The 25,078-nt window shown below is 42.6% G+C and overlaps 1 protein-coding gene across 1 annotated transcript in view; it reads right to left on the bottom strand.

Annotated features, from left to right (window-relative positions):
• The window catches only part of LOC308394501 (uncharacterized protein), a gene marked incomplete at its 3' end in the record, with an annotated part of 187,147 nt that extends 163,038 nt beyond the window's left edge, over nucleotides 1-24,109 (bottom strand). Inside the window, exon 1 of the mRNA XM_080878859.1 lies at nucleotides 23,861-24,109. The remainder of the gene's footprint in view (nucleotides 1-23,860) is intronic.
• Between the last annotated feature and the right edge of the window lie 969 nt (nucleotides 24,110-25,078).

Raw genomic sequence — 25,078 nt, 5'->3', positions numbered from 1 at the left:
TACGTTCTCAAGTACTTCAATGGGCCCACACTGCCCGCTTTACGTGCCACCCAGGGGTCCACCGCACTATCAACTGTCACAGTCTGGCGAGAGCAGACTGTATGTATTGTGAAGAGTGGACCCAAAATGCAGACACCAAGGAACTTGGATCAAAACTTGAGTATCAACAAAAAGCGAGCCGTTTAATGAGGCTGGCAGAAAAGGTACAAATAAAGGGCAAGGCAAACAGAAATAAAACTAACATTAACCTAAACTGGGAGAACTAAACAAACAACATGGAAAAACCTGGACATGAAACCTAGAAACATGGCATGGAGAACATGGCGTGAACAACAGACGACCTGACAATCACACACTGAAAACAGAGGACTTAAATACACAGGAGGTGATTAGGGGAAGTGGAGACACATGAGGAAACAGCTGGCACACATGAACATAATGACGTCACAGTGGGAGAGTAAAACTGAACATGATGAACACAGAACACCAGACCTCTTCACAATAAAACAGGAAACATAATGAGACATAGACATGACAACCCGAACTTGACAACGTAAGACACAGACATGAAACGCATGAAGAGCAGGGGAGATTTAACATGGTTGGAAACACGAGGGGAAAATAATAACTAGAAACACTTAGGCATAATAATACAAACTTGATAACAAATAAACTTAGGAAACCTGATAAGCTTAAACATACACTATGAACATCAAAAGAACTGAAACTCAAAACACTGGGTCATAAGACCCAGGACCGTGACAGAGCCCCCCCTTCAAGGGCGGATTCCAGACGCCCGAAACTATGAAAAACAAAAACAACCCACCAAGGGCGGGCGGCGGGGGTCCAGGACGGAGGGCCTGGAACAAAGCCACAAAAACAAAACGTCCATCAAAAGCACAGGAGTACAGGGAACAGTTCATAACTCCTCAGGGGGCCGACCCGGAGGGCGACGGCACAGGAGTCCATAGTCCAAAGGTTCAGGGGGCCGGCCATGTGGAAGGTGGCAGTGGCGAAGCAAGCATGGCTGGCCACACTCGGGTGGCTTGGCCCATGGCCGGCGGCGACGTGGACAAGACCTGTCGGGTGGCTTGGCTGGCGGCCGGCGGCAGTGTGGATGTGGACAAGACCTGTCGGGTGGCTTGGCTGGCGGCCGGCGGTAGTGCGGACGTGGACGTGACCCGTCGGGTGGCTTGGCTGGCGGCCGGCGGTAGTGTGGATGTGGACGTGACCCCTCGGGTGGCTTGGCTGGCGGCCGGCGGTAGTGTGGATGTGGACGTGACCCCTCGGGTGGCTTGGCTGGCGGCCGGCGGTAGTGTGGATGTTGACGTGACCTGTCGGGTGGCTTGGCTGGCGGGACGAGCAGAGGCGTGGCGTCGACCACTGGCTGGGTCGTGGCAGGCGAGACGAGCACAGGCGTGGCGTCGACCACAGGCTGGGTCGTGGCAGGCGAGACGAGCACAGGCGTGGCGTCGACCACTGGCTGGGTCGTGGCGTCGACCACTGGCTGGGTCGTGGCGGGCGAGACGAGCAGGGGTGTGGCATCGACCTCTGGCTGGGTCGTGGCAGGACCAGGCGAGGCAGGACCAGATAATGGCGCTGCAGGCGATGGCGTGGAGGGATGCTGGACTGGCTTGGCTGAACCTCCAGCTGGCGCAACAGGACCAGGCGAGGCAGAAGCAGAGGCTGAAGGCCCTGAGGCTGGACCAGGCGAGGCTGAAGGCCCTGAGGCTGGACCAGGCGAGGCTGAAGACTCTGACGAAGCTGGACCAGACGAGGCTGAAGACTCTGACGAAGCTGGACCAGACGAGGCTGAAGACTCTGACGAGGCCGGGCCAGACGAGGACGAAGACTCTGCCGAGGCCGGGCCAGACGAGGACGAAGACTCTGACGAGGCCGGGCCAGACGAGGACGAAGACTCTGACGAGGCCGGGCCAGACGAGGACGAAGACTCTGAGGCTGAAGCCGAGGCCGGACCAGGCGAGGACGAAGACTCTGAGGCTGAAGCCGAGGCCGGAGCCGGACCAGGTGGAGCAGGAGCAGCTGATGCAGAAGCCGGACCAGGCGAGGACGAAGGCTCTGAGGCTGCGGCTGACGAAGCACAGGCTGGAGCTGCGGCTGACGAAGCACAGGCTGGAGCTGCGGCTGACGAAGCACAGGCTGGAGCTGGTCCTGGCGTAGCAGAGGCAGAACCAGGTGACAGTGAGGCAGCCACAGGTGGTGAAGCAGAAGGTGGCCAGACGGGCTCCTCAGGCCCTCCAGCTGACGAAGCATGAGGCTGAACGGGCTCCTCGGGCCCGCCAGCAGACGTGGCGTGAGGCTGGACGGGCTCCTCGGGCCCGCCAGCAGACGTGGCGTGAGGCTGGACGGGCTCCTCGGGCCCGCCAGCAGACGTGGCGTGAGGCTGGACGGGCTCCTCGGGCCCGCCAGCAGACGTGGCGTGGTGCTGGACGGGCTCCTCGGGCCCCCCAGCTGACGTGGCATGAGGCTGGACGGGCTCCTCGGGCCCCCCAGCTGACGTGGCATGAGGCTGGACGGGCTCCTCGGGCCCTCCAGCTGACGCTGAAATAGGCTGCACAAACTCCAACTCAGCCCCTGGCTCCAACCTGGCCCGGATCTCGGTCCCACAGTGGCTTAGCTGAGCCTCATGGCTAGCACTTCCAGTGCAAAATGTCTTATAATTTGGCTTCTTGGAAGCAAAGTTCATAGCATGATCAATACACTGGGATGCTAGGTAGTTGTGCAGAGGGATAAGATATTCCGTGGAAGACTTGGCTGGTGATTTTTCAGCCTTAGTCATTTCATAAACATGCCCATGAACCTTTAAGGCAGTGTTTGTTCCAATATTGTCCTTAGAAAAAACGCGTGGATTCAGAATACAATCACCCACCTCATGTTGCTGTGAGCCGTGGTGACGACCTGGACGCCGCCTCCTCCTGGAAGCGGTGGTTGTGGAGGCCGGCGCCGCTACAGCTGAGGTGAATGTAGCACTGGAAGCAGCCACCGGTTGAGGTGAGGGAAACGCAGCACTTCTCTGCTGCAGTGGCGACATGGACATGGAGACAGGTGAGAGACTGAATAAGCCGACTCTTACTCCTGTAGCCGGTGAAGGAAGAGCTGCATCACCGCAGGGCTGGTGTGATTCAGCCTGCACACTGGGCACCTGCTCAGACGATGATGGTGAGGCAGAGGAGATCGTGGCTGTAGCAAACTTCTTTAAATCTGCAGGCAGGCAGTCCATAAAACCTGGGTTAGCCGTGGCTATCCGGGTCAACTGAGCCCGAATAGCCTCCTTCTCCTCCCCCTGCTTCCCTGCACAGGAGATAATCCAAAGTCCACGAAGCTGTGTAACACGAATCTTGAATTCAAAAAAGTCACTGAAATAAATGTCCGCTGGGTCCAGCATGGTCAGGTCGTTCTGTCACAGTCTGGCGAGAGCAGACTGTATGTATTGTGAAGAGTGGACCCAAAATGCAGACACCAAGGAACTTGGATCAAAACTTGAGTATCAACAAAAAGCGAGCCGTTTAATGAGGCTGGCAGAAAAGGTACAAATAAAGGGCAAGGCAAACAGAAATAAAACTAACATTAACCTAAACTGGGAGAACTAAACAAACAACATGGAAAAACCTGGACATGAAACCTAGAAACATGGCATGGAGAACATGGCGTGAACAACAGACGACCTGACAATCACACACTGAAAACAGAGGACTTAAATACACAGGAGGTGATTAGGGGAAGTGGAGACACATGAGGAAACAGCTGGCACACATGAACATAATGACGTCACAGTGGGAGAGTAAAACTGAACATGATGAACACAGAACACCAGACCTCTTCACAATAAAACAGGAAACATAATGAGACATAGACATGACAACCCGAACTTGACAACGTAAGACACAGACATGAAACGCATGAAGAGCAGGGGAGATTTAACATGGTTGGAAACACGAGGGGAAAATAATAACTAGAAACACTTAGGCATAATAATACAAACTTGATAACAAATAAACTTAGGAAACCTGATAAGCTTAAACATACACTATGAACATCAAAAGAACTGAAACTCAAAACACTGGGTCATAAGACCCAGGACCGTGACATCAACTTCCTCCAGCGCTACTTCTGGTGGCCCTCTCTGACTAAAGACGCTCGGGAGTACGTCTCCGCCTGCGCGACCTGTGCCCGGAATAAACCATCTCATCAGCCGCCCGCTGGACAGCTCAATCCCCTGCCGACTCCGTCCAGGCCGTGGTCCCATATAGCTTTGGACTTTGTAACCGGACTGCCGCAATCAGCAGGCAACACTGTCATACTTACCATCGTAGACCGTTTTTCTAAAGCTGCCCACTTCATAGCTCTACCCAAGCTTCCCACGGCCATGGAGACCGCACGACTGCTTACCCGTCATGTGTTTCGTTTGCATGGGATCCCGGAAGACATTGTGTCTGACAGAGGCCCCCAGTTCACGTCTGGCGTCTGGAAGGAATTCTGCTCCTCATTAGGAGCAAAGGTCAGTCTGACCTCCGGTTACCATCCCCAAAGCAACGGTCAGTGTGAGCGAGCTAACCAGGAGCTCGAGGCAATGTTGCGGTGCACAGCGTCCTCCAACCAGTCCATCTGGAGTGATGAACTACCCTGGATTGAGTACGCCCATAACAGTCTGACTTCCTCCGCCACTGGTCTGTCTCCCTTCGAGGTCTCACTGGGTTTCCAGCCGCCTCTCTTCCCCTCTGTCGAGGGTGAGTATTCTGTACCATCTGTCCAGGCCCATCTACGGAGGTGCCGACGAGGTTGGCGGGCCGCACGGACGGCGTTGCTGCGCACAAAGGACCGAACCAAACAGACCGCAGATCGCCGCCGCACACCAGCTCCAGCATACAGCGTGGGACAAAAGGTATGGCTGTCCACGCGCTTTGTTCCTCTCAGGACTGAGTCCAAGAAGCTCAACCCAAACTTCATTGGTCCCTTTGAGGTTTCGGCACTGATCAACCCCGTCTCTCTGAAACTCCGGCTGCCGCGCAACATGAGGATTCACAATGTGTTCCACGTCTCCCAAATCAAACCTGTCCAGAATAGCCCTCTGTGCCCTCCTTCCGGGCCCCCTCCGCCCGCCCGGCTTGTGGACGGCTTGCCCGCCTATTCCATTACGCGGATTATGGACTCTCGCCGCCGCGGGCGTGGCTTCCAGTACCTTGTGGACTGGGAGGGCTATGGCATTGAGGAGCGGTCCTGGGTTCCGCGGGCCGCTGTCCTGGACAAGCGTATGCTGCGGGCCTTCCATCTGTCTCATCCTGGTAAGCCTGGTGGGTCGCCGGGGGGCTCCCGTTGAGGGGGGGGGTACTGTCATGGTCCCTGTGCCCTGCTGGTCAATCCTCTATTGGGCAATATGTTTGTGGTTTGTTTGCTCTCTCGCCCTCTCTCTCTCACTCTCTCTCTCTCTCTCGCCACGGCGATGCTCACTGCGGGCTCCCGCTGCTGGCCCACACACCTGCTCATCACCACACCGGCCGCTGATCCCAGCTGATTACTGCACTACTTAGATGGCGAGTCTGCACTAGTCTTCGCTGGATCGTTGAGCTATCAGTGTCAGTTAGACTTGTGTTTCGGCTAACCTTCACCTTGAGAATTTCTTATTATTATCCTGCTAACCCGACGTTTTTTGTGTAGGTCGTTTTTGGAACCCGATGCGGAGAGGAGTGATTGAAGGGGGAACTTTTTGTACAGAAAGTGTGGAACACCCTTCTCCCAACCCTGTTTCCCACGGACCCTGGCGACCCGGACCCGTTTCCCCTGCACGTTGTATATAGCCACTTGGTGTATGTGTTCACTGTAAATAAACGCACTGTCCTTCGCTTAAAGGGAAACCCTGGCCTGCGCCTGAGTCTCTTTCGGAACCCTTAACAGTTTGACATTGAGAGGTAGTTGGCAGGATTCCATTTAGAGAGTATGTAGGAGCTCTGTGGCCATCAGCACAAGACGGCTGTAATGCATAACGGCAACACATTCACTTTCAAGCTTACATTGGTATTTCACCCCCTGTGTGCCTATGTATGATGCTTCACGGGAAAACTGAGCATTCTACACTCAACAAAAATATAAACGCAACACCTTTGTTACTGCTCCCATTCCCCATGGGATGGACGTAGAGACCTAAAATTCATTCCAGATACACAATATAACCATCCCTCCCAAACAGTGGTCACAAATCAGTCCAAATGTGTGGTAGTGGGCACATCTGCTATATTGAGATAATCCATCCCACCTCACAGGTGTGCCACATCAGGATGCTGATCTGACATCATGAGTAGTGCACAGGTGTACCTCAGACTGCCCACAACAAAAGGCCACCCTGGAATGTGCAGTTTTTTGCGCTATTGGAGGTCTGGGGACCCAGAACCGGTCAGTATCTGGTGTGACCACCATTTGCCTCATGCAGTGCAACACATCGTCGCATGGAGTCTATCAGATTGTCAATTGTGGCCTGTGGAATGTTGGTCCGCTCCACTTCAATGGCTGTGCGAGGTTGTTGGATATTCGTGGGAACTGGTACACGCTGTCGTATACGCCGGTCAAGCACATCCCGAACCTGCTCAATGGGTGACATGTCCGGTGAGTATGCTGGCCATGCAAGAACTGGGACATTCTCAGCTGCCATCTGCCCTGAACAATGTGAACCATGATTCATCCGTGAAGCGCACACCTCTCCAACGTGCCAGACGCCATCGAATGTGAGCATTTGCCCACACAAGTCTGTTACGGCGACGAGCTGGAGTCAGGTCAAGACCCCGATGAGGACGACGGGCATGCAGTTGAGCGTCCCTGAGACGGTTTCTGACAGTTTGTGCAGAAATTGTTTGGTTGTGCAAACCAATTGTTCCAGCAGCTGTCTGGGTGGCTGGTCTCAGACGATCTTGGAGGTGAACCTGCTGGATGTGGAGGTCCTGGGCTGGTGTGGTTACACGAGGTCTGCGGTTGTGAGGCCGGTTGGATGTGCTGCCATATTCTCTGAAACGCCTGTGGAGACGGCTTATGGTTGAGAAATGAACATTCAATGCACGGGCGACAGATCTGGTTGACATTCCTGCTGTCAGCATGCCAATTGCACGCTCCCTCATTGCTTGTGGCATCTGTGGCATTTTGCTGTGAGACAAAACTGCACATTTCAGGGTGGCCTTTTGTTGTGGGCAGTCTGAGGTACACCTGTGCACTACTCATGATGTCAGATCAGCATCCTGATGTGGCACACCTGTGAGGTGGGATGGATTATCTCAATATAGCAGATGTGCCCACTACCACACATTTGGACTGATTTGTGACCACTGTTTGGGAGGGATGGTTATATTGTGTATCTGGAATGAATTTTAGGTCTCTACGTCCATCCCATGGGGAATGGGAGCAGTAACAAAGGTGTTGCGTTTATATTTTTGTTGAGTGTATTTCCGCTTGATCTATACTAGGTTTTTATAGAAAAAGCAAAGCACTGACAGATGACTTAAATATAGGATCTACAACGTATGCTGGTACACATTTCTTACCACCTTAAATAATTAACTTTAATTAAATTCTACTTTGAATTATTAACATTAGGCAGTGATCTGTTCCAGCATGTTGGAGCTGTGGCAGTTTGAATCCATGCTGGCACTAACAACACGCTCTCACATCCTCGCACACAAATGCACACCTACTTCTACATTTATGCTATACACCAGCCAAAGTCCGTAGGTGTTCTTTGACTTGCAGGTGCGAGATTGTGAATGTGTCCAGCATTCGCTTCCTACGGTGGCCCCTAGAGACAAAGCATGTATAAACTCCAAAACACTTACAAATTCCAAATAGCACGCACAAACTCCTCAACACATACAAAATCCAAAACACATGCAAACTCCAAAACACATGCAAAATCCAAAACACGTACAAAATCCAAGACACGTACAAGCTCCAAAACACATACAAAATCCAAAACACGTACAAAATACAAAACACGTGCAAAATCCAAAACACGTACAAAATTCAAAACACGTGCAAAATCCAAAACACGTACAAAATTCAAAACACGTGCAAACTCCAAAACACATACAAAATCCAAAACACGTACAAAATACAAAACACGTGCAAAATCCAAAACACGTGCAAACTCCAAAACACGTACAAAATTCAAAACACATACAAAACCCAAAACACTTACAAAATCCAAAACACATGCAAAATCCAAAACACGTACAAAATCCAAAACACGTGCAAAATCCAAAACACGTACAAAATTCAAAACACGTGCAAAATCCAAAACACGTACAAAATTCAAAACACGTGCAAACTCCAAAACACATACAAAATCCAAAACACGTGCAAAATCCAAAACATGTACAAAATTCAAAACACATGCAAACTCCAAAACACATACAAAATCCAAAACACATGCAAAATCCAAAACACATACAAAATTCAAAACACGTGCAAACTCCAAAACACGTGCAAAATCCAAAACACGTGCAAAATCCAAAACACGTACAAAATCCAAAACACGTACAAAATCCAAAACACATGCAAAATCCAAAACACGTGCAAAATCCAAAACACGTACAAAATTCAAAACACATGCAAACTCCAAATCACAACGGAAGTGCTCCAGGACGCTAGGGGCAGTGTTGAGCTCGATTTGTAAAATAAACGGCAAGTTTGTTGCAAACACATGGGCTCTAGTCTCCGTTGCGCTTCCCAGGTTGCCTAGCAACTATGATACTAACAGCTGGAAACGTGTCATACAACTTTTTTTGACAGAAATGAAGGAGAACATATTTTTTTTCATTTGTTTGTTTGTTTCTACAAGAGCTTTGTGTGATTTGATAAGTATCTGAGGCTGAGACCACAGGACAGTAAAACATGATTTTTGGGCTTCATTTCTGTACTGAACAGTCATTTAAGATTAGCTAGTAAATAACAATTAGCTAATGTTGTTCATGAGACTAAAGTCATATCACTTTGGTAATGTAAATATAATATGGCCAATATTATGGTTATTATATTAGTCATTATTAGGTATTACAGCAGTGAACATGAACTCTTTGTCAAATACTGAGCTTCAGTACAGATTCAAGTTGCAGTTATTTACATGTCTTACCACCTTAAATCTTCACTCAAAGACAAGTATATAGGAATGACTGCCAAATTTATTTGCCACTGAAGCCGAAGGATGGCATCTGAATAAAACCTCTCTTGACATGCCTAGATGACATTAAAGCTTGGTTGGCTCTAAACTTTTTAAATTTGAATGAAAAGAAAACAGATTTGTTGGTGTTTGGACCCAGTGGCCCCTGTGAGTCCTCTTCTTTTCATTTGGAACCCCTGGAGGTTTATTTTAAACCTGTTGTTACTGCCCTTGGTTTTAAGTTGGACCAGTCCATTTTTATCATTTAAGGCGACTGGCAAGAGTGAAATCGTTTCTTTCTAGGCAGCACTTTGAAACCGTGATCCATGCTTTTATTTCTTCCCCTGTGGACTACTGTAACGCACTTTATGTGGGGGTCAGTCAGTTGTTACTCTGACATCTGCAGCTGGTTCAAAATGTATATTGACAGTGCATATATAGGTGTATCATATATAAGAGACAAATGTTGTTCCTTCAGTATGTTGGCATTACTAAATTTGGCTCAAATGCTTACATACATGTGTAAAAAGAAAATGTACAAGCTGTGAGCTGTTTCAAATCAAATCACTTTTATTGTCACATCACATGTGCAGGTACATTGGTACAGCACATGTGAGTGAAATTCTTGTGTGCGAGCTTCACAAGCAACAGAGTTGTGCAAAATACAATAATGTAAACAAGCAAAATACAAGAATGGCTACATCTGAAACTAATAAATATATGTACAATATATAATAGTATATATATGTTTCTGATAAAATGAAGAGTAGACTGATGTATTAAATATTCCTTTATTGGGTGAGAAAATCAGACCATGTCATAACTGCTTTAAGTCATACAGAATAGATATCAGAGCTTTAAACAGGCTGACGTCTGCTAAATGGGTCAAACTGGGCAGAAAGTATACAAACACATAACATCCTTATAGAATATGATGTAACACTATAGATCAACTTACCTCAGAATATATAAAGCATATAAACAATTACAGCAATATGATGCAACAAACACAGCAGTGCTACTGATCCAAAATACTCAAAGCTTCATAGAACTGAAACAAACATTTATTTTTAGTTCCATTCTGCTGCTGATACAGACTTTAGGTTTCTGAACATTAAACTTGTTGCTGCCTTTCATAGTGCGTAACTTGAAGGCCCTGAGTACTTTCTCCCACACTGGAAACACTGGAATGATAAAATTATTTGAACATTACCTAATAAGACTGATTCAGGACAGACAATTAGTTATGTTAAACTTTTCTAGCAGTCCTTCACAAACAGGGAACAGTCTGTCTATTCTCTCCATCTGTCAGCTGCTGCTGGCTCTTCCTCCTCCTCTTCCTCACATACTGCTGAGATTGTCCTGGTGGATCATCAGGGGTGCAAAGCCTCACAGATGATGTAATGCAGTGGGTCCCTCAGTCTGTCCTCACTCTGGACACTTGCAGGTGTCACACATAGAAATCAAATGTGTGATAAGCTGCAGGATTCAAACACAAGTGTGACTTATAAATACATGTTCATACTTTTATTCCACAATCAGAGAGAAAGAAACAGAGAGAGAGTGCAGGACAGACAGACAGGTGACAGTCTCAGGTGTACACACTGCTACAAAACAGCACCAGAGAAGGAGGATTTAGTGTTTGTGTCATTACGAGTGCTAAACAAGAAGAGTTCCCAGATGGTACAGTGGACACATGTGTGACTCCTGTGATTAAAGCATCTTTCTTTCAGCTTAAGGAGTGAACCGTCAGCTGACTGACATGACTGACTTTAATTACGCATAAAATCATCACATTCTCTGTAAGATTAAAGTCAGCTATTGAACGGCGAATATTTTGAAGTGAAGGCTTTAAAACCAAGTTAGTACAAACGTCGCTAATGTCACATAACTTTCCCGACATGTTGCCAACAGTAATGTTTTAATGTTCTTCATTACAAAAACATTTGCGCATAAATAAGTGACATAATATTCAGTACTTACTTCTGGAAGTTTACTCTTCGTCCGCTCCGCTTCCGCCGTTTTTTTTCGGCAAAATTATCCAAACCACCGCCGCGCTATGAAGTCTGGGATATGTTGGGCCATGAAGGCTACACAGACCCAGCCTTAAAATTCAGGGAAATTAAGGACGCATTTGAGGGCCGCATTTCGAGCAGCCTTTGAATTGGGACAGTCTTTGTCGTGTCGCTGTGACATAATCGGCCTTAAAATGCGGCCTTTAAGGCTGCAGACCCCAAAATCCGGTCATTGGTACTTCCTGGCTTGTGTAGTTACTAGGTAACAAAAGCTCAACACTGCCCCTAGCGTCCTGGAGCACTTCCGTTGTGTTTTGGATTTTGCATGTGTTTTGGAGTTTGCGCGTGTTTTGGGGTTTGCACGTGTTTTGTATTTTGCATGTGTTTTGTATTTTGCACGTGTTTTGTATTTTGCATGTGTTTTGTATTTTGCATGTGTTTTGGAGTTTGCACGTGTTTTGTATTTTGTACGTGTTTTGTATTTTGCACGCGTTTTGTATTTTGCACGTGTTTTGTATTTTGTACGTGTTTTGTATTTTGCATGTGTTTTGTATTTTGTAAGTGTTTTGGAGTTTGCACGTGTTTTGTATTTTGCACGTGTTTTGTATATTGTACGTGTTTTGTATTTTGTACGTGTTTTGTATTTTGCATGTGTTTTGTATTTTGTACGTGTTTTGGAGTTTGCATGTGTTTTGTATTTTGTACGTGTTTTGGAGTTTGCACGTGTTTTGTATTTTGTAAGTGCTTTGGAGTTTGCACGTGTTTTGTATTTTGTACGTGTTTTGTCTTTTGCATGTGTTTTTTATTTTGCACGTGTTTTGGAGTTTGCACGTGTTTTGGATTTTGTAAGTGCTTTGGAGTTTGCACGTGTTTTGTATTTTGTACGTGTTTTGGATTTTGCATGTTTTTTGTATTTTGTACGTGTTTTGTCTTTTGCATGCGTTTTTTATTTTGCACGTGTTTTGTATTTTGCATGTGTTTTGTATTTTGCATGTGCTTTGGAGTTTGCACGTGTTTTGTATTTTGTACGTGTTTTGTATTTTGCACGCGTTTTGTATTTTGCACGTGTTTTGTATTTTGTACGTGTTTTGTATTTTGCATGTGTTTTGTATTTTGTAAGTGTTTTGGAGTTTGCACGTGTTTTGTATTTTGCACGTGTTTTGTATATTGTACGTGTTTTGTATTTTGTACGTGTTTTGTATTTTGCATGTGTTTTGTATTTTGTACGTGTTTTGGAGTTTGCATGTGTTTTGTATTTTGTACGTGTTTTGGAGTTTGCACGTGTTTTGTATTTTGTAAGTGCTTTGGAGTTTGCACGTGTTTTGTATTTTGTACGTGTTTTGGAGTTTGCATGTGTTTTGTATTTTGTACGTGTTTTGTATTTTGCACGTGTTTTGTATATTGTACGCGTTTTGTATTTTGTACGTGTTTTGTATTTTGCATGTGTTTTGTATTTTGTACGTGTTTTGGAGTTTGCATGTGTTTTGTATTTTGTACGTGTTTTGGAGTTTGCACGTGTTTTGGATTTTGTAAGTGCTTTGGAGTTTGCACGTGTTTTGTATTTTGTACGTGTTTTGGATTTTGCATGTTTTTTGTATTTTGTACGTGTTTTGTCTTTTGCATGTGTTTTTTATTTTGTAAGTGTTTTGGAGCTTGCATGTGTTTTGGATTTTGCACGTGTTTTGGATTTTGTAAGTGTTTTGGAGTTTGTACGTGCTTTGTCTCTAGGGGCCACCGTAGCTTCCTGCTGGGAACAAGCATGTGTTTTGGCTTAATTCAATCCTAATTACATATTTATTTTTATTTTCCCAGCTCAGCTTGATCTTTACCAAAGAACCATGGTTATTAAAATGTGCAGTGATGGGGGAACAAAAAAATCACCCCGTAAACAGTTGTAGGAGTGTACTTCTTTTTAAATGTATGCACAACTAACGTTGTTCTGAAATTAAGCTATGCTCTTCATTTCTGAATATGCTTATGTTATAGGGAAAATTTATTGCATGTAAAAGTGAAATATATATAAATGTGTAAATACACATTTTTTTTTTATAGCTGAGATATTAATGGCAGCACCAATGCTGGTTTTGTCTGTTACAGCTTATATAAGGAAAATGTACCACTCTAAAACTAGAATTCAAGTAAAGCGGTAATAATACAGTGATTCTTCAACTCTAATAGAGAAGATTTGCTTGTCTCTTTTCAAAAAAAAATAACAAAATAAAACCAATTACTGGACCTTTTATCCAGCAGTCAGTTCTGTGTCCTAAACAAGCTGTTTTAGCTCTCTTCCCTTTAAGGCCTTTAACCCAACTTTCATTTGATTGTATTTGATTGTCTTTACTTCTCCAAACAGAAATTGGTTCTAGTTGGAACTGCCTTTAAATGTGCAAAGCTTCTGAAGACACCCCCTAATGGTTTTTTTTTTTAATTATCAGATTGAAATGTACGGTGTGCCTGAGAGGTTAAATGCGCCGCAAATTAAGAAAATACCAGGAACTAGAAAAACTCTGCAAAAGCACACTATCACAACGGAAGTTGAATAAAACACAACTGAGACAATAAGGATTTCTCTGTTTCTGTTGTCTTTTGTGTGCTTTTTGCAGCATTTTTCTATTTGCTGGTGTTTTCTAAAGTTGCATGTTTTAGAAGTCACTGTTAAAATTGAAAATACGCCCATTGCCTTTGAAATCATAGGTGAGCCATTCAAGTTCAATGATCAGGACACGACAACAGATGTGTTACTTTGAACTTGTGGTTCGCCTCTTTAAACACTGCATCAAATGTCGTGTGTTTTTGGGAACAGCATCTTCTCTCTGACGTCAAACAGATCAAGGAGTAGACAAATGGGTCATATCTAATACAGTATGTCCATACACAACTGTGGCATTATTTATGTATAAAAAGCTTTTCTTACAAACTCAGTTTGTGCATATAATAACCTCACCCAAGTGACAAGAGTTGTGTGCTTCATATCCAGGGGGCTGAGGCTGAAAACTGCCAAGTCACACCTAGCACAATACTCCACAGTGCTCCAAGCAAACACATATGCACACAAAAACACAAATATAACGCAAAGACACACTTAAGTATTTCATAGTGTGTGTTTGTCTCTGTCCAAATGCTTCATCGTGCAGGTGGGCATAGGCACAGATTAAAAACGAGCAACGTATCAACACAAGGCTATACCCCTGCCGTTTATGTTTGCTGCACAGGCTTTTTCTTCGAAGCGTTTGAAAGCCAGTGGGTATTATTTTTAATGATGGTTTATTGAAACTAATCTGCCACCCTAATCAGAGGGACTTTTGCAATCTGTGTGTCTGGCACTTTTTTCTGTTTATGCTGCTGGCTGTTTATGTCATACCTAAAAAGTATATATCAGCCAAATGCATTTTCAATCACTCACAAAATGGATAGGAATAATTACGTAAAGCCTCACGATCAAGTCCAAATGTTGCACTCACCTTGTCTGAAGGTCACCAGGAGGGTTGAGATAATGGAACACAATGAAGCAGATACAGCAGAGACTACATCCAATGATACTAAATGACTCATAGCGGTGACAAAAGGTTTGACAGAGCAGGTTTTTCACTTGGATTCATCTGAAAAGGCATTTCTTTTGCTTTGAGCAAACAAGTGAATCAATTTTGTAATCTTTAGGGTAACTCACAAACGCTTGCACACAAATACATAGTTCCGTCACTGATTGTAGACTTTTTTTCCACCCTGTGTTTGTTGTTTATCTCTTGAAATTGTCAAATAAATCAAAAACTCTTTGAGTTTGTTGTTGGCTGAAAATGTTGACACTAGACATTTACTGATTCCAGCATAATGGGCAACTAGAGACAAATAGAAAGAAAACAACTTGAACTCTTCACATAATGAAACAGGAAGAGTGGCAGAGGCACACGTCTCCAGACATTAAACCAAATGGCAAAACTTGCCTTTTGAATTTTTATTTTTCACTTTTCCATTTCAGAACTTCTTAGTTAAGCTTATAAAAGATATACTTTGTGGTAAAACATGTTTTTCACAATGTCAGCTGCCCCATAGAGGTCAACATGCAATTCTTCTCCTGTACTTTCTTTCCCATAACAGCGACAAGACCACCAAAAAATATTTTGCCACAGTGGCATGGCATCCACTGCAGAACCCTGCTTCTCCTTCGTCTGTACCCACAGCTTGAAAAAGTGACGGCAGGGGGTTGTGAACAAGTTTCAGTATGTGATGAGATGTGAGTGAGATTCTGTCTACGATAAACATGCCACCCATCCATGGCTTAACACCTATGAGACATACTGAGCTCATGTGTCAAGCCTCCTCCAAGTTATTCCCTCATTTTTCATTCCTTTATGGCTGACTGTTGGCCATTATACTGGACATCCAATAATCCAGTAGCATTTTAATTGGTACTCAACCAAGTTGCCTCAGTAATGGTTGTTTTGCTTGTCATCACTGTAAGTCACTAAATATGTATGTAAGTCACTGATATTCCACAGTCCCTTATGATGCAACCAAAACTAATTTCTTTCTGTGTGATGGCCAACATTACTGTTAGAGTTAAGGTATATTCATAACTTGGGGTTAGGTTGCATTTTAGCCACATGCTAAATAGTCATATTATGAGAAACTAGGAACTATGTCGCCTTTCAAATTATGGCTACATGGACTTTGCCTTAAAAAATTTTTTTATAGGCTTTCCCAAATATGTAACAACCCTAAATGTGAACCTCACCCTAAACAGGACATTCAGAACTTGTTTAAGAGGTCAAGAGACTCCACTAACGGACATTATGGAAACACGAAACGAAGGAAAATATTTGAAGAATAATGAGGTTCTATGCCTTCAAAAGAGTAAAGAGACTTGGGGTTGTGGTACCACACTTTAATAATGCATTATGTTTTTTTTTTTTCTCACTCACTTGTATACTGTGCCACTCCTTTTTAAAATGATGCCAATACTGGGGTTCATAATGTTGACAAAACTGTATCAGTGATGCCTTATTACCCTCTTTAACATATTCAAACAAACCTCCCTAAGAAATCCCTGATAAGCCCTCCAGCTTTAGCATTTATATATATATATATATATATATATATATATATATATATATATATATATATACCGAGTCTGTACTTTTTGAAATGTGATGAAAAGTTTTTCTATGGAAGCTCCTTGGCCGTCCTTGGTCAAGTCAGACCGTGATGAATCATGCATTGGATCAAAGTGGAGCTGCCATCCTCGCGGGGGCACAACACTGTCTGCAGTCGCTCTCTTTCCACCTGGCTCTCTGCGTCAGCGGCCACAGGTTGGCTTCCCTCAAAGGATGTCACTGCTGAAACTGTCCCTTGCAAGACCAAACCCAGCAGAAGTGGGTTTTATTTAGTCCTCTCAAACGACAAGTCTCTTCCTCACTCCACTGCCTCTGCAGCTGGTACTTGTTGGCGCCCATCTGTTAAGGGTATTGTTTATGTGGTTGGTGATCCGGAACTCATTACCATCCCACCTTCCCCTATACACTATTGTTCTTCCTGCTAATATGGAGACTCTGATGCAATCTGTCTTGCGGTACAGTATGGAGCTGACTGTTTTGGAAAGGATAAAAGAAACAAACATTCCAGATGCTGAGACCTGTTTGAGGAGGAAACAATTAAAAGCCCCACAGAGAAGTTGGATTTTGAGTGTAATGTCCTTGAAAGAGGCAACAGCCAAACTTTATAGCTGATTAGTCACTTTAATCCAAAGGTTCTCAAACTTTTTCTGGCATGTACTGCTGGTTCAGAAGAAACATTTCATACACCATTTCAGACAGCAAAACAAAGGTGTTTAATTGCTATAATAATAGATGTGTTCAGTCAGCTATATAGAAAAAGGTTCTCTGGTTATTTACCAGCCACACAGAGGAATCTCAGCTTGAAAAAGCACTTTTTTTAACATCCCTTCACAAACACATTCCGATTTTAAGACATTGTCTTAGGGTTAAAGTTAGAATACGGCTTAGGCTTAGTTCGTAGTAAGCGCTGGCATTTAGATCATAGTTAAACATCCAATTCATTTCATTTCAGTTCAATACAATTTTATTTATATAGCGCCAAATCAAAGATTCAGGGTGCTTTATATTGTAAGGTAAAACCCTACGAGTACAGAGAGAAACCCCAACAATCAAGCAGCCCCCTTTGAACAAGCGCTTGGCAACAGTGGGAAGGAAAAACTCCCTTTTAACAGGAAGAAACCTCTGGCAGAGCCAGGCTAAAGACAGCCATCTGCCATGACTGGCTGGGGGTGAGGGGAGGAAGACATAGCAAAAGACATGGTGTGGAAGCGAGCCAGAGATTAATAATTATTATTAACTGCAAAGTGGTGTATAAATACATGGTGACTAAAAAGAAACATAAGCATAAGTCTTCCAAATGTGATACTGTTAATGTCTTAGCAAAAGTAGTCAATCAAATGGTGTGTGCATACCCCTCTCCCTTAAACTATGCATTTGCAAGTTTGCTAAATGTCATCATCAGAAAGTGAGCTTGATGATTCCTGCAGACATCTGCATTCCTATCAGTTTTTTTTTAACTGCACAAGTACGCAACATGGCGCGAATCACAACTCTGCATGCGTCCACATGGCAGACTTCAACTAGACTTTTTAAAAGTATAAAAGGAATGACCAGTCAGCCATGGTGTCTCCAGCTGGTCATGTCCTTCTCTATTATAAAATCAAGGCCTTACACACAGAGTACACAGGCAGCACTTACTGTAGGGGAAATACAATTAACAGATAACTTTTAGCCAGAATATGATAAGTGCATATCTAGATGACCTCAGTTGGCACTGGATATACTTGGATCCCCAGCAATACATGAGGTAAGACAAGTAGTGGATGGCCATAGATATTTCTCAAATTATTAGTACATAATGTTCCTTCCATTATTCTATTATTGTCATGGTTACAAAAATATGGCAGATTTAATGAATAAATATGTTTATATGGCATTCTCTCTTAGTCGGCATCATGCTATCACCTCAGTGATGTTCATCAGTATTTATTTTTCTTGCTTTGCTTAATTTTAGAGAAACTTGAGGACAGATTGTAGAAATGTAGGTAATCCACATCTAATACAACCGTATTTGAATATGTAAACACTGTTTGGTGGTTGAAGGCTTTGGAAAGATTAATTGAGCAGCATGGTGGAGCAGTGATTAGTACTGTCTCCTCATAACAATCATGTTCCTAGTTTGAATCCCCATTGGCTGGGGCCTTCATTTGTGTGTGGAGGTTGATGTTGTTCCTGTGTGGCTTTCTTCCCACAGTCCAAACACATGCATGTGAACTCAGTTGGTCAGTAGGTGTACTGATAATCCATAGAATAAATTGCTGTTGCTTATTGTCTGAAACACTTTGAGTTGGCCGTAAGACAAGGAAAACAACATATAGGTACCTTTCCATTTCAGTTGATTACAGCAGAAATCACATTATACTACAACTCTTTACCCAAGCCTGCTTGGATTAACCCTTAAACTATTTTCTTGAGTGAGCAGTCATATATCAGGTCAGCTTATAGAACAAATTGACTGTGTGTTTATCAGAAATTAGTGAGGGTGCTCTCTGTCTATGCAGCTACCATTGGAGAAATCCAAAAACTATTCTAACACTGTCAGACCACTTGTTATATACTGACACCTATACGTAATTAAGGGTAGAGGGGAGGTCTTTAAATATAAAACCATAGGTTTTGAGGTTGGCCTCTGCAAAGATTAAAGTTACAGCTACTTTGTCTAGAAACTTTTTAAAGTGAGATATCAATTGCATAAGTGTCCTTTTTATATCTGGAACACCGCTCTGGAACATTTAAATAGACTAAATGCACTTGATTTTAAAAAAATATTCAAAGTCTGTGGGAGAATACTGTATGGTTTAAACACGTGCAGTGGCTGATTTTCTGGTGCTGTACATTTTGCAGTAATGATGCCAATAATGATGAAGCCATATAATATCTTTTTATATACTGTAGTATTGATTCATTAGGCCAACTCTACAAAGACCGGTAAACCTCAGAGCCACAATAAGAGTCGCACCGCACAGCTGATAACCCATCCATTTTGTCCTCATATGGATGGAGTTACTCTAGTTTGCTTCATTAGTCCTGATCACAGTAATCAACCCTAAATGATGGGGTTATTGGAAAGTAAACTGCACTGTATTGATTAACCATGTATGCTGCATTTGATACAGCATACCAGTCTATTCAATGGCAGAGTGCCATTCATCGTAGCACTGTTTAGTTGTTGTCCTAGTAAGACTGAGGTGGCTGTCTCTTAATTGAGTCAGCTCTTTCCCTCCAACAAACTTCACCAACCGTTCAGAAATCAACCAATTATTAGTTCATCTGGTTGCTGTCAGTATGCCAAGATTCTGGGGTGTGTATGCACTGTTGTGAATAATCAAACTGCTCCAAGAGCAAATTGCCTCAATAAATACCGTGTGTATATCTTAACAGGTAATATTTATAAACAGCAAGTCACCCAAGCCTTGATAGATGCATACTCCTAGGTCGATGAATAATGCAAATGAAACTAATTCTTTCTGACCTAGTGCCAAGCCTAACACACATTTATATGCTTCGCTAGTGAATGTGTGAGATTCCTATTACGGAAAGGAAGCAATCTGTGTTTTAATAATGGGGCTGACAGACCTTGGCCTTCCTATTCTTGAGAGGTTGGATGTACCTTATGTAACTTCATGTTGAATTAAAAGGTTTGATGTGTTCTCAGGCATTATTTGAAGCAGCACTTGCTGTTTGTTTGTCTTGTTTTGAAAGCAGCCACATGCTTATTACACTGAAATAGCTATCATAGTGGAACTAATGATAGTATAATGTGGTGAGATGATTTTTTTAACTGAGAATTATCATCAACCTTGCATATGAGCTTTTTCTCAGATCATGGGATGAAAGATTGGATGTAGCTGCTTAGCAGCATCACAGCCATTAGCATGAAAGATATATGCTCAGGATGTCAAATGAAAAGCAGTGGCTATGAACCAAATCCTGCTAGCTGGAGTCTTAGTTATCAGTGTTTATAAGAAGTTGCATTTACTCCTTTAATAAATGAAGCCAATTTGTGATATGTAATGAAATACAATCGTTATTCTTTCAATGGTCACATACCATAGAGTACTACGTGAACACTGCCAAATGGCTTTACATCCTACCTTATTCCAAGCAACAGATCTTTTTTACTGCCTGTGCTCATGTGTATGACAAATTGAAATTCTTATTCAACCATAATTTGTCGCAGATGTTTCTACTCCTCTTAGATTAAAAAGAGACCAACCATAAATATCTATTAGATTTTTACATTTCTAAGAGATGTGTGAAGATAAATCTTCATCAGCCAGGGATGTCCCACCTTCACAGAGGAAGGGGTATATAATAAAATTCATGTTAATGTTAGATAGGCATAGAGCAGCTGCCTAATACAAATAATACTTTCTACTAATCTCCCTATAGTACTCACTCCAAGGCTCACGTACAAATTTGCCTTAACAATCAAAGATTATACTTTCAATTGAATTTACCAAGTAGTTTTTGCAAGTAGGTGCAATTCTGCTCACATTCCTGTGTTAATATTTTCTGATATTGCCTAAAGTTTAGTTGAACAATTTCTCAGGTACAAGCAATTGGAAAATAAAGAGGTGATAGTAGAGAAACAGAACCAAACTACAATGTACAGACTAGGGCTATCTAAGTCAAAACTTCTTCAGGTAAAACATTTGTTTTTCCATGAGCTCTTTTGGAAGCTATCCGTCACTGAAGGCAGTGTTTGGTAGCCATAAGGGACTACATGGTTGAAACACCAGAACACTGACTTGTTGGCCTTTTTGGCCGTATTTAAGCCTGAGAAGTGTTGCACTGCTACTACTACTACCCACTAGCATTGAAGATGATAACTTAACCTTAAAAAGGTTAAGTTAATAGTCATATCAGAATCAGTTCAAGGACAGTCAGTTATCAAAAATATGTATGTGTATTCATCTTCTTCTGTAGACTTTTGCCACATGTGGTTAAATGTGTTCAACAATGATGGCATTAGCATGACAAGCCACCCACACACCCAACACTGCTAGTGCTACTAGCAATATGCTCGCATTTCCTCTGAAAGGTTGCACCTTTAAGAATGATAAAGAATTCTGAAAAGAGTTAATAGAGTAGAATATAGTTATATTTTTTTAATATAAACATATGTATACATATAAAGTAGTTTTGCCCCTTGGGCAGAAATCTCACTCAAGTATTTTTCGTTACTCAAAGCTAGCAAATTATGTGATTATGCAGATTAAAAATAGGTCTATTATTTGCCTAAATCCAATCGGCTCGAACATGATGTCAGCTTAGACACTGCCTGTCAAGAGTGGTTTTCGTGCATTCAGCTAGGCATTCACTAATAGCATATGACAATCTCAATGAGTTTCCCAACTTGAGATTCCAAACGAAATAGCAGCACCTCGGCTCAGCGTCTGCTAATTTAAAAACCTGAAATCAATTTACAGCACACAGTTGATGGCTTTGGATAGTCTCAGTATCTCTCGCCCCTCTCATTCAGCTGGGACCTTTTGGAGAGGAAAGCGTAATTCAACTAGCACTCTATAAATTCTATTACATGGTGCTGGGTATGGCTGTGAAAGTGCTGTGTCTAATGAAGAGCTCGTAGTACCTGACACCCTGCTTCAAGTTTCTGCTGCAGCACACCAATCAGAGCAAAAAAGTGGTCTTCTCAGGAGAAAAAGCAAAAGGCAGGATGCATGAGTGTGCTGGAGATAGATATAGACAATGTGTAAGAGACAAATTGTATGTTTGTTTTTGGACAACTCACTCTTTGATGAACTTAAATGAAGGTATGTACTCTATAAACAAATAGTGCACTTGCTTCGTTTATTTAATACATTTTTATTGCTTCCGTTTTTTAATCCCATGTTACAGTTATGTTTTATTAATGCCGTGAGTCTTCACGTTGAACTCCAAGGAGTTTTTTCTTGACGGAAAACAGATGACCATAAATATTGACACTAATGCTTCTGTAAGGCTTGCAGTATTTCATTATAAAGAACACAGTATGGTCTAATAATGGCATTAAATGCCAAAAAAATAAATAAAGGTGGATGAAAAAACTGCAGTTCATCCAGAAATGTTGCTACAAAATGATGCTAGCTCGTGACAAAACATCCGATATTACGTATCTGTATCGTTCGATACTGACGTAAATTACTGGATCGGATATCGGAGAGAAATAAAAAAATGTAATCCGATCCATTAAATATCAAAAAAGCACCTCACAAAACTTGCGACACGGCGTAACTCGGCTCATAACCGTAGCACGTCGGAGCAATATGCATCACGTGATAGAGCGGCTGTGTGTATTTGTAGCCTCCGAGGAAGTTATCCCAGAGAGAAGTAAAACAAGTGTGTAAGTTTATCTCTGAATGTTTGTAAAGCATTCCCACGTTAAGCTTAACAACCAGATATATGGAGCGAGTGCCTCTTCCTGCTGCTACTTCAATCGTGAAACTGATCAATGATCAGCTGATCCGCTCTTCTGTCCCGAGTTCGTCTCTCTTGTTTGTTTTTGGCCCACTTCGCGCCAGAAAGAGGAAACCAGCGGCTGAACAACAGCAGCACATTTAACCTTGATAATCTGTTGTTAGAATTTATTTAATATTACTTTCTACACCAGGATCCTTTTCTACGCAGCTGACGGCTGGTAACTGTCCAGGGGCGGATCTAGCAAAGTTTAGCCAGGGGGCATGAACAGGGAAAAGGGGGCACAAAGACATACTTTTCTTTCTTATTCTCATTTAAAATGTGTAGCTTTTAATAAATAATTATCCAAATCTTACACCCAAAGTTTTAATCTAATGTAAAATGTGTAGAAGTCCATTACTGTATATAGTAACTATTAAGTGTAATATACCCTAGTAACCTATACTACTTTTTCCTTTGGGAAGATACCATCTGTGCAGTCTGCAATTCTGTTGAAGAAAGATGTTGAATCTATTTAATTATTCTTGAAAAATAATTGATTTCTGTGCATTTTTTCCACACTGCATCAAATTAAAATTGATTATGTCAATTAAGCATCATGAGGTGGGGGGTGGGTGGTTCCCTATTTTATTTTTTATTTTTTTGCTGGGAGTTTGCAACCCTATTAGTTAGGTTGCTTAATATTTCCGCTAAGTACTCTTTAAAATACCAGAATAGGAAGGATGGTGTAGGTTTAAGTTTATTAGATTGATTAGTATTGCTGAACTTTGAAATATTTTGGGTGCAGTGTATTTTTTACATACAAGTATAACAGAATAGCTTTAGTGTTGTTGTTTATTTAAACTTGAGTATGAACTTATACAAAAATGCAGCAAGATAAAAAAAAGTTTTATTGATTAAAAAACACTATATCGGATTCATATTGGTATCGGCAGATATCCAAATTTATGATATCGGTATCGGACATAAAAAAAGTGGCATCGTGCTATATATATATATATATATATATATATATATATATATATATATATATATATATATATATATATATATATATAGTGGTGGTAGACAAACAGAAGAAGACGGCCGTAGTGATCGATGTAGCGGTTCCGAATGACAGCAATATCAGGAAGAAGGAACACGAGAAGCTGGAGAAATACCAAGGGCTCAGAGAAGAGCTGGAGAGGATGTGGAGGGTGAAGGTAACGGTGGTCCCCGTGGTAATCGGAGCACTAGGTGCGGTGACTCCCAAGCTAGGCGAGTGGCTCCAGCAGATCCCGGGAATAACATCGGAGATCTCTGTCCAGAAGAGCGCAGTCCTGGGAACAGCTAAGATACTGCGCAGGACCCTCAAGCTCCCAGGCCTCTGGTAGAGGACCCGAGCTTGAAGGATAAACCGCCCGCAGGGGCGTGCTGGGTGTTTTTTTTATATATATATATATATATATATATATATATATATATATATATATATATACTGTTGCCGCACAGCAAGAAGGTCCTGAGTTCAATTCCACCATCAGGCCGGGGTCTTTCTGTGTGGAGTTTGCATGTTCTCCCCGTGTTTGCGTGGGTTCCCTCCGGGTACTCCAGCTTCCTCCCACCGTCCAAAAACATGCAGTTAGTGGGGATAGGTTAATTGGAAAATCCAAATTGCCATTAGGTGTGAATGTGCGAGTGAATGTGAGTGCAAATGGTTGTCTGTCCCTGTGTGTTGGCCCTGCGACAGACTGGCGACCTGTCCAGGGTGTACCCTGCCTCTCGCCCTATGACAGCTGGGATAGGCTCCAGCGCCCCCCGCGACCCTGAAAAAGGATAAGCGGAAGCGAATGGATGGATGTATATATATATATATATATATATATATATATGTGTGAGTGTGTGTGTGAATTTTAAACGGTTGTTTGATGACTTGCCTCAAGTGAAGTGTCAACATAACACCCATTCTCACGTTCCTGCCATTCTTACTCTTCTACAAACTAGACTCATTTTGCCCAGCACAGCATCGAATGTTTTACATACCACCAAGGCTGAAACCATCTCTGCATTCTCCCATTGATAAGCAAAATACTTTTAAAATATGTTTATTATAAATCATATTTGATAATAAATATAAATAAAACAGGTTTATCTTTGAGCGACAACAGACATGTATCCACAAGCTATTGAACAAAACTAATATTTTCTGCAGAGTCCAGGGGAGATGGTTGCTTTCACAAAGCTGCTAAATATAACTTGGCACAGCAAAAAAGGAATAAAGAAAACAACAAAGAAGATTTTCATTTCTGTGCCATTTCATGTGGTTTAACACTAGCTGAGCTTTTTGCAGATTTATATGGCCTCTATTGTGTGGCATTTGTCCATCTATGATATATTCT

Source organism: Rhamphochromis sp. 'chilingali' (genome assembly GCF_963969265.1).
Source record: "Rhamphochromis sp. 'chilingali' genome assembly, chromosome: 3".
Classification (NCBI taxonomy): domain Eukaryota; kingdom Metazoa; phylum Chordata; class Actinopteri; order Cichliformes; family Cichlidae; genus Rhamphochromis; species Rhamphochromis sp. 'chilingali'.
The sequence above is the reverse complement of the archived record's forward strand: the minus strand, read 5'-3'. Positions and strand labels throughout refer to the sequence as shown.